The sequence below is a fragment of the Cynocephalus volans genome, chromosome 12 (genome assembly GCF_027409185.1).
Source record: "Cynocephalus volans isolate mCynVol1 chromosome 12, mCynVol1.pri, whole genome shotgun sequence".
NCBI classification, from domain to species: domain Eukaryota; kingdom Metazoa; phylum Chordata; class Mammalia; order Dermoptera; family Cynocephalidae; genus Cynocephalus; species Cynocephalus volans.
In genome coordinates this window covers 9,147,415-9,156,956 of record NC_084471.1, presented here as the reverse complement: position 1 = coordinate 9,156,956, position 9,542 = coordinate 9,147,415, and positions in this window count along the sequence as shown.

The window sequence follows — 9,542 nt, the reverse complement described above, 5'->3', positions numbered from 1 at the left end:
CCGGGCGGAGTCGCGAAATGCAGCGCCAAAGACGTGCGGAAACAGGCAAGGCGGGGCGGGGCGGGGCCGGGCCTGGGAGGGGCGTGGCCAGGACGCGATCTCGACGGGAGAGGGATGGCTCGCAGGGGACGGGGGCGGGGCCTGGGAGGGGCGTGGCCAGGACGCGATCTCGACGGGAGAGGGATGGCTCGCAGGGGACGGGGCGGGGCCTGGGAGGGGCGTGGCCAGGACGCGATCTCGACGGGAGAGGGATGGCTCGCAGGGGACGGGGGCGGGGCCTGGGAGGGGCGTGGCCAGGACGCGATCTCGACGGGAGAGGGATGGCTCGCAGGGGACGGGGCGGGGCCTGGGAGGGGCGTGGCCAGGACGCGATCTCGACGGGAGAGGGATGGCTCGCAGGGGACGGGGGCGGGGCCTGGGCTGACGCCAAGAGTTATTCTGATTGCACCTGGAGGTGAGGGGGACGTGCATAGGGCGTGGAATAGGGCGCGGCTTAGGACGGAGCAGCCGCAGTGCTGCAACCCAGAAGGAGGCGGGGCCTGAGCCTGCGACAGGCGGCAAGTGGGGAGTTGAACACAGAGAAGAGGGTGTGGGCCAGAGCTGGGTCGTGGCGGGTGGACGGTGATTGCGTTAGGCCGAGAAAGGGCCGGGCGGGGGCCGGGCCGGGCGGGGTGAGGGCGAGGGCGGGACCCAGGGAACCTGAGCCTCTTCCTACTCTTTCAGTCTTTCAGTCCCTTTGCCCTACAAATCTTGAGCTTTTAGAAATCTGATGGCCTTTGCTTAGGCCTTGGACTTTGCCGAATGGTTTTCCCTGAACCTTAATCTTCCTGATGGGATTCTGTCCACCCATGAGGCCCAGCTCACAATCCACCTCCTTTAAGAAACCTTCCCAGATCTTGTTCGTAACTATTCAACCGTGGCGTTGACTTTGGAGTCTATTCTAGGTTGGCTTACCAGCTCCACCACTGACTTTTTAAGAAAAAATAATTTATTATTATTTTTTTTTTATGTTCTAAGATGTTGCAGAGCAGTTGGGGGGAGGGGGAGGGGGAAGAGGGGCTGGCCCATAGCTGGCTCTTTTGTTGGCCTGGTTGCAGAGGGTTGGGCTGTTTGGCCAAGGCCCCTTTCTGGTTTGGGAACCCAGGGGACTAACGGTGGCAGCTTGGTCGTCGCTGCACTAAGTGACTTTGGACAAGTCACTTCACTTCTATGAAATCTATAAAATGGCAAAAACGTCACCTACTTTGTAAGTTTGCTTTCCATATGAAAATAAATAATGTAAAAGACCCCACAGAGTACCTAGCACACAGCAGGCCCACACCAAAGGAGAATTTGTATAGATGTGTGTCATGTTGTTATTGATTAAACAGCAATTGAGTGTGTTAAAGATTTAAAAATGTGCAAATCCTTTGAGCCAGCAATTCAACTTTTAGAAAAATAGGAAAAGGGAAAAAATAGAGATTGGTTAAATTAACTAAAATTCATCTATAAGGTGAAATGCCATGAGGCCATGAAAATATGCATTGTAGAATATTTAACATAGAGAAAGCATGATCTCATTTTCGTAATGGAAAAATAACAAGCCATCTCTGGGTATTGGTATGGTGAATTTCAATTTTTTTTTCCCTCTTGGGAATGTGCTGACTGCAGTTCCTCTTCTCCAGGGTTCTCCATGTCTTCCTCCTACACTGGTCAGAGTCAAAGTCCAACCTCCACTTCCCCTCTGTGCTCCCAGGGTTTGCCCTTCAGCTGGAGGGTGTGGCCTGCTGCGCATTTCTGCTGTTTCTATCATGCTTGCCCCGATACCTATGATCCACTTTGGCACTTTTGGTCATACAGAGACACACACATCACACACGTATAAGTGTCACTGCTGTGCACAGCACAATTCTTTGGTAGGCCTGTTTGTTTTTGACTAAATAGCTGTGGTGTCCTGGGGACATCACTGGAGTCAGGGTGAGGAGAATTGCAATTTGGTCCCAGCTAACTATAAGGACTTGGGCAAGTCCCCTTCCCTTATTGGGCCTCAGTTTCTTCATCTGTATAATGGGGATGTAAACCTCATCTGATAGGACTGTGAGAAGTGAGATAGCAATACTGGTATTTATTGACCCTCTAGTATGGGCCAGCCACACCACACTGGACACTTGACCACATATCTTCATTTGCTCTCACAGCAACTCTGGGAGGTATAATTGTCTCCACTTGTGTCATCTCTCCCAGGGTGACGGAGATGAAAAGGATTACTCAAAGCCCATTTTCCCAGAGCAGTGAGGCCCGAAGGGGTTAATCCCAAAAGCAATTCCTTCAAGAGAGAAGGATCCTTGGGAATAACCCCGAATCAGGTTTTCTCTTAGTTTTTTATTGTACAGGCAAGAAAGTTACAGAAAAGAACACAGGTGGTTAATCAGTCATAGTAGGAGTCAAAAAACTAAGCTATGTGAAGTACAAAAAGAAAGAATGAGATAATCATCATGGCAACACTTAGTTCCCCAAGAAACTTAAAGAAACAGCGGAAGGAAGATGTGAAACATCCCCCAACCATTAACTTTGAAGCTTTTAGCTCACACACTTTCTCATCACTTGGTTTAGCTGCACCAAGGACCACTGCCCTTAGAGTAATCACTTTTGCTGTGTTATAATTTTTTTTATCAACAGTCCTAGGAAAGTTTTCTGTTTTTCCCAAGCTAAGCATTCCTATGTGTAATTCTAAAAAGTTAGGCGATACTTTAAACTAAAGGGCTTTGGCCCTGCTAAAACTAAGGACTATGGTCTTACTAAGCTAAAAGTTAAGGCCCTGTGAAATACATGTGCTTTATTAATGTAGTATCCTCCACAACTTGCTGATGAAAAAGGAAAGGGATGTGCCTCAGGCTGCATGGACTACGCAGCAGACTGGCAGGGCTGAGATCAGGGTGAGCCGGGTAAGGTGAGGGAGGTAATTGCCACAGACACAAAATTTCAGAGGGCACCAGAAAGTTCAGTAATCAAGATAATAGCATTTTAATGTTTTTTTTTTTTTTTCTTTTTTTGTGGCTGTCAGGTATGAGGATCCAAACCCTTGACCTTGGTATTATAAAGCTGTTTGTAGACTAACCAACTGAGCTAACCAGCCAACCCCTAATGTAATATTTTTAAAAAATAAAAATTAATGCAAAAAGTTCACAATGAACAAAATATCAAAAAATTAAAAAAGATAGAATCAGTGGATGTTGTGCTGAGGAGCCGTTCTGGAGCCTGAGGCAAAAGGAAAAATCAATCCTTATTTTCATGCCTAGTGGCAGAATTTGGTACTTCATTCAAGAAATATGTTGTCAAGGGTTCAGATCCCCTTACCAGCCAGAAAAGGAAGGAAAGAAAGAAAAAGAGAGAGAGGAAGGAAGGGAGGAAGGAAGAAAGGAAGGAAATATGTTGTGCTAGACTGTTCTGGGTCCTGGAAACACTGCAGAGAACAAAATAAGCGTCATGCGTTTAAGGAGATTTTGTGTTTTCTGTTGGATGTAATGAAGAAGAAAAGAGGCGAGGAAGGGAGAATAAAAGAAAAGAACTACAGTGACTTCATTTTGGAAACTTAATTGACTTGTTTACTTCTGGCTCAAGAAGCTGAAACTTCCTTAGATTTACTGCTTGATAAACTGATTATTTTCTGGGAAGTTAGTTATCACCAAGAAACCCATTATCTAGATAAGCGCAGGTAACACTGTTTAGAGAAATGTGGGAAAACAGGATGTTTCAAGCTGTTAAATGTATGGGAACTGGGCAGTCCAGTTGGCACAGGTAGTTAGAGTGTGGTGTTATAACACCAGGGTGGAGGGTTCAGATCCATGTGCCGGCCAGCTGCCGAAAGAAATTTAACAAAATAAACATATGGGGATTACTTATGAATTGAATAGCCTAGATTAGAGTAGCCCTAAGTATTGTAAAAGGCCTAAGAAACCATTTGTTCAATATGTCACAGTCAGTTATCCATTCCATCTTAACACAATGCTCGGAATTTATTTACTGCTTAGAATTTCCTAAACTTACATATAAAACTTTCTCACTTTTTCTTTCTTTCTTTTTTTCCCCCTATATAAAGATGACCGGTAAGGGGATCTTAACCCTTGACTTGGTGTTGTCAGCACCACGCTCACCCAGTGAGCTAACCAGCCATCCCTATATAGGGATCCGAACCCGCGGCCTTGGTGCAGCACCACACTCTCCCAAGTGAGCCACGGGCCAGCCCATAAACTTTCTCACTTTTTCTGCTTGTTAGGCAGACTTACTTCTCAGGCTGAGAGGTGGTCTCCCTGGTTTGCAAATCTAAGTAAGAGCCTCATTTAAATTTTCTTACAGATTGAAGTGTTTGTTTGACAGATGCAGACAGCAAACTTTTGCATTCAGAACGATCTCTGGGGGAGGGAAAATGAAACTCCCATGCACTTCCTGCTCTGTGCAGACTTTGTCTTTGTGGCTCTGGGTGGTGATGGGAACTCCTGGCCCCTACCAAGGCCCACCTTGTCTAGTTCCTGTGGGTGGAGCTGGAATTAACCAGATTTCATCTCTAATACCTCATAGAGATGCCTGTTCCATTACTTAAGAATTCCTATGGAACTGGTTAAATGCAGATTCCTGGGCCCCACCCCTGGTGCTGGGATCCAGAAGCTGTGGGATGCGGTACACTGGGCAGGACAGGTTTTTGTCTCCTACGGACTGGATCCACCCTTCCAAAGACAAAGATAAGCATGCTTGTCCCAAAAACAACACATCGATGCCTTAGACTTGTAGTGATCCAATCTCCTTACAAATACCTTTCCTACAGTGTCTTCCAGCACAAACCCATTTCACTGATGAGGGTGCTTGTAGAGCTAGGGCTGGGTCTGGAGCTCAAAGACCCCTCAAGACCATTCACAAACCCTTCACACGCAGGTCTATGAGCTAGGTAACTGGCAAAACGGTCCTTGGAGCCTTGGTTGAAATAAGAATAGTCTTGGGCTGGCCCCGTGGCTCACTCGGGAAAGTGCGGTGCTGTTAGCGCAGAGGCGGTGGGTTCGGATCCTATATAGGGATGGCCGGTGCGCTCACTGGCTGAGCGTGGTGCGGACAACACTGAGCCGAGGGTTGCAGGGGAAAAAAAAAAAAAAGAAATAGGAATAGTCTTTATTCAGTACACACGTGTCTGAGAGCTAGGCAGTCCAAAGAGAAACTCAGAAACTCGTCTGCTACTGGCAAAGTCCAAAGGAAAAACTGAGCAGCTGCCAGCAGAGTAAACGTTCTATTTTTAGACAGGAGCTCTGGGGGCCAGCTCTGCTTCACAAACTGAAGAACACATAATAGCAATAAAATAAAAAGATACATGGGTGCACATGTGCACTAACTCCACCCATGCACAACTGGTTTACAAAGAAATGTGTTGCATACCCCCAACTGGACCTGACCAAATTATTGGTCAGGGAGCCTGACCAAATTATTCTATTTTTCCCACATTGCTGAAACCCGAGTGGGGTGGGGGGTGTGACCTGCCCTGAGGCAAGTCACTCGCCTCAGTCTCCTCACCTCTCAAGCCTGGGTGGGGAGAGGAGTCACACTGGGAGGGAACTTAGAGACTACCTGATCCATAGTTTCCATTCTATGGATGAAGAAACAGGCTCAGAGTGGGGAAGGCCTTAAGGCCTCAGAGTTAGGGGTTCACTTTTGTCAGGCCCTGCTATGTAGCGTGCCACGCTGGACCCAGCAGGACCAGGTGAAGGTAGCCCTTGTGGCCACCCCTATGTACCTTTAAGAAGAAGACATCCCTGGCAACTGGTGCTCAGGTGGGACCATGGGGAGGCCCTGGGGAAAGGGAGGAGCAGGGCTAGGAGGAGGGGAGGACTAGCTAGAAGGTGACTTTGAGGGAACCAGAGGAAGCCAAGACTGAAAGCAGAGGGCCTGAGACCCCATCCTGGCAGGATTCTGCTCAAGAAGGCAGGCCCTGGGCTCTTCTGGGCCAGACGTATGGCTGAAGTTTGGAGGTTAGTGACTTTCATGTTGGTTTGGGCAGTGTAGGTCCTATCCTGGCTGTTTCACTTTTTCCAACAGTTCTCTGAGGTTAGTACCCTTATACTCAGTTTCCAGAGGTTGGTACTGACACCAGAGAGGTGCAGTGACTTTCCTAGGGCCACACAGCACAGTCAGGATTCCTACTCAGTTCTGTTCCCCCAAAGCCCATGCTTTTTCCTGGCTCCTGGCTATTGATAGGCCACATGCCAACATGGCCAGTTAATTGACCCTCTTTTTCTCTACCTGGAGTGTGACCTTTTGAGGATGGTCAGTCCCAGCTAGGGGGCAGCCTCTGGTAGTGGGGCTTACAGTCAAACTGACAGTTCTTGGAGCTGCTCTTCCCCCACACAACCCTCACCCCTGTGATCTTGACGTCCCTCCCACTCTCTGAGTCTGTTCCTCACCTCTAAATGGGGCCAACACTGCCAGCCTAGCTGGGTTGTCAGGAAGATGAGGTGAGCAGGGGAGGTGTGGTTAAAGAGGCTCTGCAAAGACCAGGTGCAAGGGCTCACATTGTTTTTACAATAAACACATCCATTGAATTTAGACCAGCTAAAGGGCGCATGCTCAAAGATGGTGTTTACAGGAGGGGTGGAGGCTGTTGCTGGGGTGGCATAGGCCCCCTTGGGGATCCCTCAGCCAAAGTCAGTGGGGACAGAGATGGCGCCGCCCACAGTACTGCCCCAGCTGGGGGTGGGTGCAGGTGTGGCAGCCCCCTGACAGCTGGGGTCAGTGGTCTGTAGGTCAGAGCTCAGCCCCGAGGACTGTGAGAACTTGGGCAGGTCACTCTCCTCACCTCTCAAGCCTGAGCAGGGTGAGGAATCACACTGGGAGGGAACTTAGAGTCTACCTGATCCATAGTTTCCATTCTATGGATGAAGAAACTGAGGCTCAGCAAGAGGAAGGTCTTGATCAAGGTCTCAGAATCAGGGGATCACTCTGTGCCAGGCCCTGCCGTGGAGCGTGCTGGGCTGGTGAGAATGTGCCCAGAGGCACCCACAGCAGGGAGAGGTCAGTTCTGGGGTGGGGAGAGATCAGGCAGGCTTGTAGAGGACATGCTGGTGCTAGTGCGGAGTTAAGGATCGGGAAAGGGGATCCAGGTGGAGCAAATGGTGAACCTCCTGCCTGGAGGTTGTGGGTTGTGAAACCTCCTGGAGGAGGTGTGAAACCACCAGAAGTGACAGGGACTAGGACCAACACTTGGACCAGGAAGGGTGTGGGGGTTGCACTGGTGTGTCCAGGGACGAGCTTGAGAAGAGACTTGATAAATGTGAGGACAAAGAGCTTGGCTGTTACTTCATGGGCTCTTGGAGGGCCACACAGGCGCTAAGGTGTGTGGGGAGCAGGGCAGACTTACTGAGGTGGCCTGGGGGTACCCAAGACAAGCCCTGATTTGGCAGTTGCCTGGGCCAGGTGTGCAAGTCCACAGTGCCACCTGCTCTCCATCTCTCTCACTGCGGTGTGAACTTGCCCAGCTCTTTCTAGCCAGGGAAACAGTGGGGGCAACCTTGTGGGCCAGGACCAGTCCCACAACCACTCTCTGACTCCTTCCAAAGCAGCCAGGCTTTGTGGTCAAGGACTCACATTCAATGGGGTGCCAGACCCTGCTGGACTTCTTGCCTGCCCTCTCATGGTCCAACTCTCACATCAGCCTTGGCAGGCAACCTACACCGTCATTCCACTCCAAAGTAGGTCCTGTCTCCACGCACTTCTAACAGCTCCCTCAGACTTTGGGAAACTTTGCTAGAACATTCTCATCAAGCTTCCTCTATCCTCCCCACCGCCCACTGCCACTGGGGCTGTACAGATCTTCACTGCATGTTGGGAGAACAAAGCAAGGTACCAAAGGACGTGTAGCATGTGTGTCTTCAAATGCACAGAAACATCTGCAAGGATGTTTGCAAGATGCTAGCAGTGGTTTCTTAGGATGATGGAATTTCAGGTGATTTTTTTCCTTTTCATCTTTTTTTTTTTTTTTTGTGGCTGGTCAGTAAGGGGATCCGGACCCTTGACCTTGGTGTTACTAACACTGCACTCTAATCAACTGAGCTAGCAGGCCAGCCCTTCTTTTCATCTTTGTACTTTTATTGGTTGCTTAAATTTTCTAAATACATATTACCTTTATACTCAAATAACAAAAAAAATTTCCATTTTGAAAAAACCAAATTGAGAAATGTAGGCACACCGCAAATCGAAGCTAGAAGGGACCAGCAAATGCTTGTGCGGCAGGGTAAGTGGCTGACTGGCTCCACAGTCCCTACAGCTCGTCATGGCATGTTCCACAGGGGCTGTTCTGTCCCCTGGGCACTCTAAGCTCCTGAAGGGCAGGAGCCGAACTCATTTCCAGGCTTCTCCACAGATGTGGGCACATAGCAGGTATACAGTGTATGCGACCTCTTACCTGGCATCACCAACCCCCTCGCTCGTTTTCTGATGCCCTGGCAGTCTATTTACGACACAGCAGCACATCAGATCCTATCATTCCCCTGCTTCCAGACCCTCCACTGTCTGGCCCCACCAGCCCCTCCGTCTTCTGCTACACCCTTTGCTCTCGCGCTCCAGCCGCTGCGCTCCTTTCAGGCCCTCCAGGGTTCTTTTCCCTTGCTGTGTGGGGTGCTCTCTCTGCAGACCTGTGCTCCTCATCATTGAGGTCTCAGATCAAATATCACCTCCTCAGAGAAGCCTCCCCCCACCTCTTAGCACATATTTCCCCTCACACACTATGCCACCACCTGATTTTATTTCTTCTTTGGCACCATGACCATCTGAGGTCACCTAACTTGTCCCCCTCACCTCCAAGCCTCCTTAGAGTACCATCCCTGCCTGGGCAGGGCCTTACTGGTCCAGTTCACCCGTTTCCCTAGGAACCGGTGGGAGACAGAGCCCAGCGCTGTTTCACACAGTAGGCTCCCAGAGAAACACCTGTGGGGTTGAATGACCTCACCCCAGACTGACTTGCCATGAGTCACAGAAGCAGGTGGATGCAATCTGCAGCACTTAGTTTTGTAAATTGTCTTCAGCAGAGAGGATTGTCCTGGGCCTCCGCATGGGGCTGGCTTGCAGGAGTCCCCAGATAATGGCTGTTGAATGGATTCTGCCCTCTTAGCCTGACAGTCATTGAGCATTTAATCTGTGCCGGGCACTCTTCATCACCACCCTGTGAGGTGGGCCTACTTCTCCCACTTTACAGATAAGAGACAAACTGAAATGGACAGGCCCACAAGGGGCAAAGGTGGGACTTAAGCCCAGGCTGTGTCATCTCAGAGTAGGCACTCTTAAGGACTCCTGCCTCTGAACATGTCAGCTCTCAGGAAGCAAATATGTATGCCAAAGCCACGAGCACTCTGTGTCCTCTGGAGAGAGCCAGAACCTCTTGTTTTAGACTTAAACTAGCACACTGGAAAAACACAGTGCCTCAGTCATGAGGTTTCAGTGATGTGATGGTCAGAAACATGGCCTGGATTCAAGGGTAGGCCCAGCCACTTGCTATCTGGATAACCTAGTTTCTCTGCACCTGTTTCCTC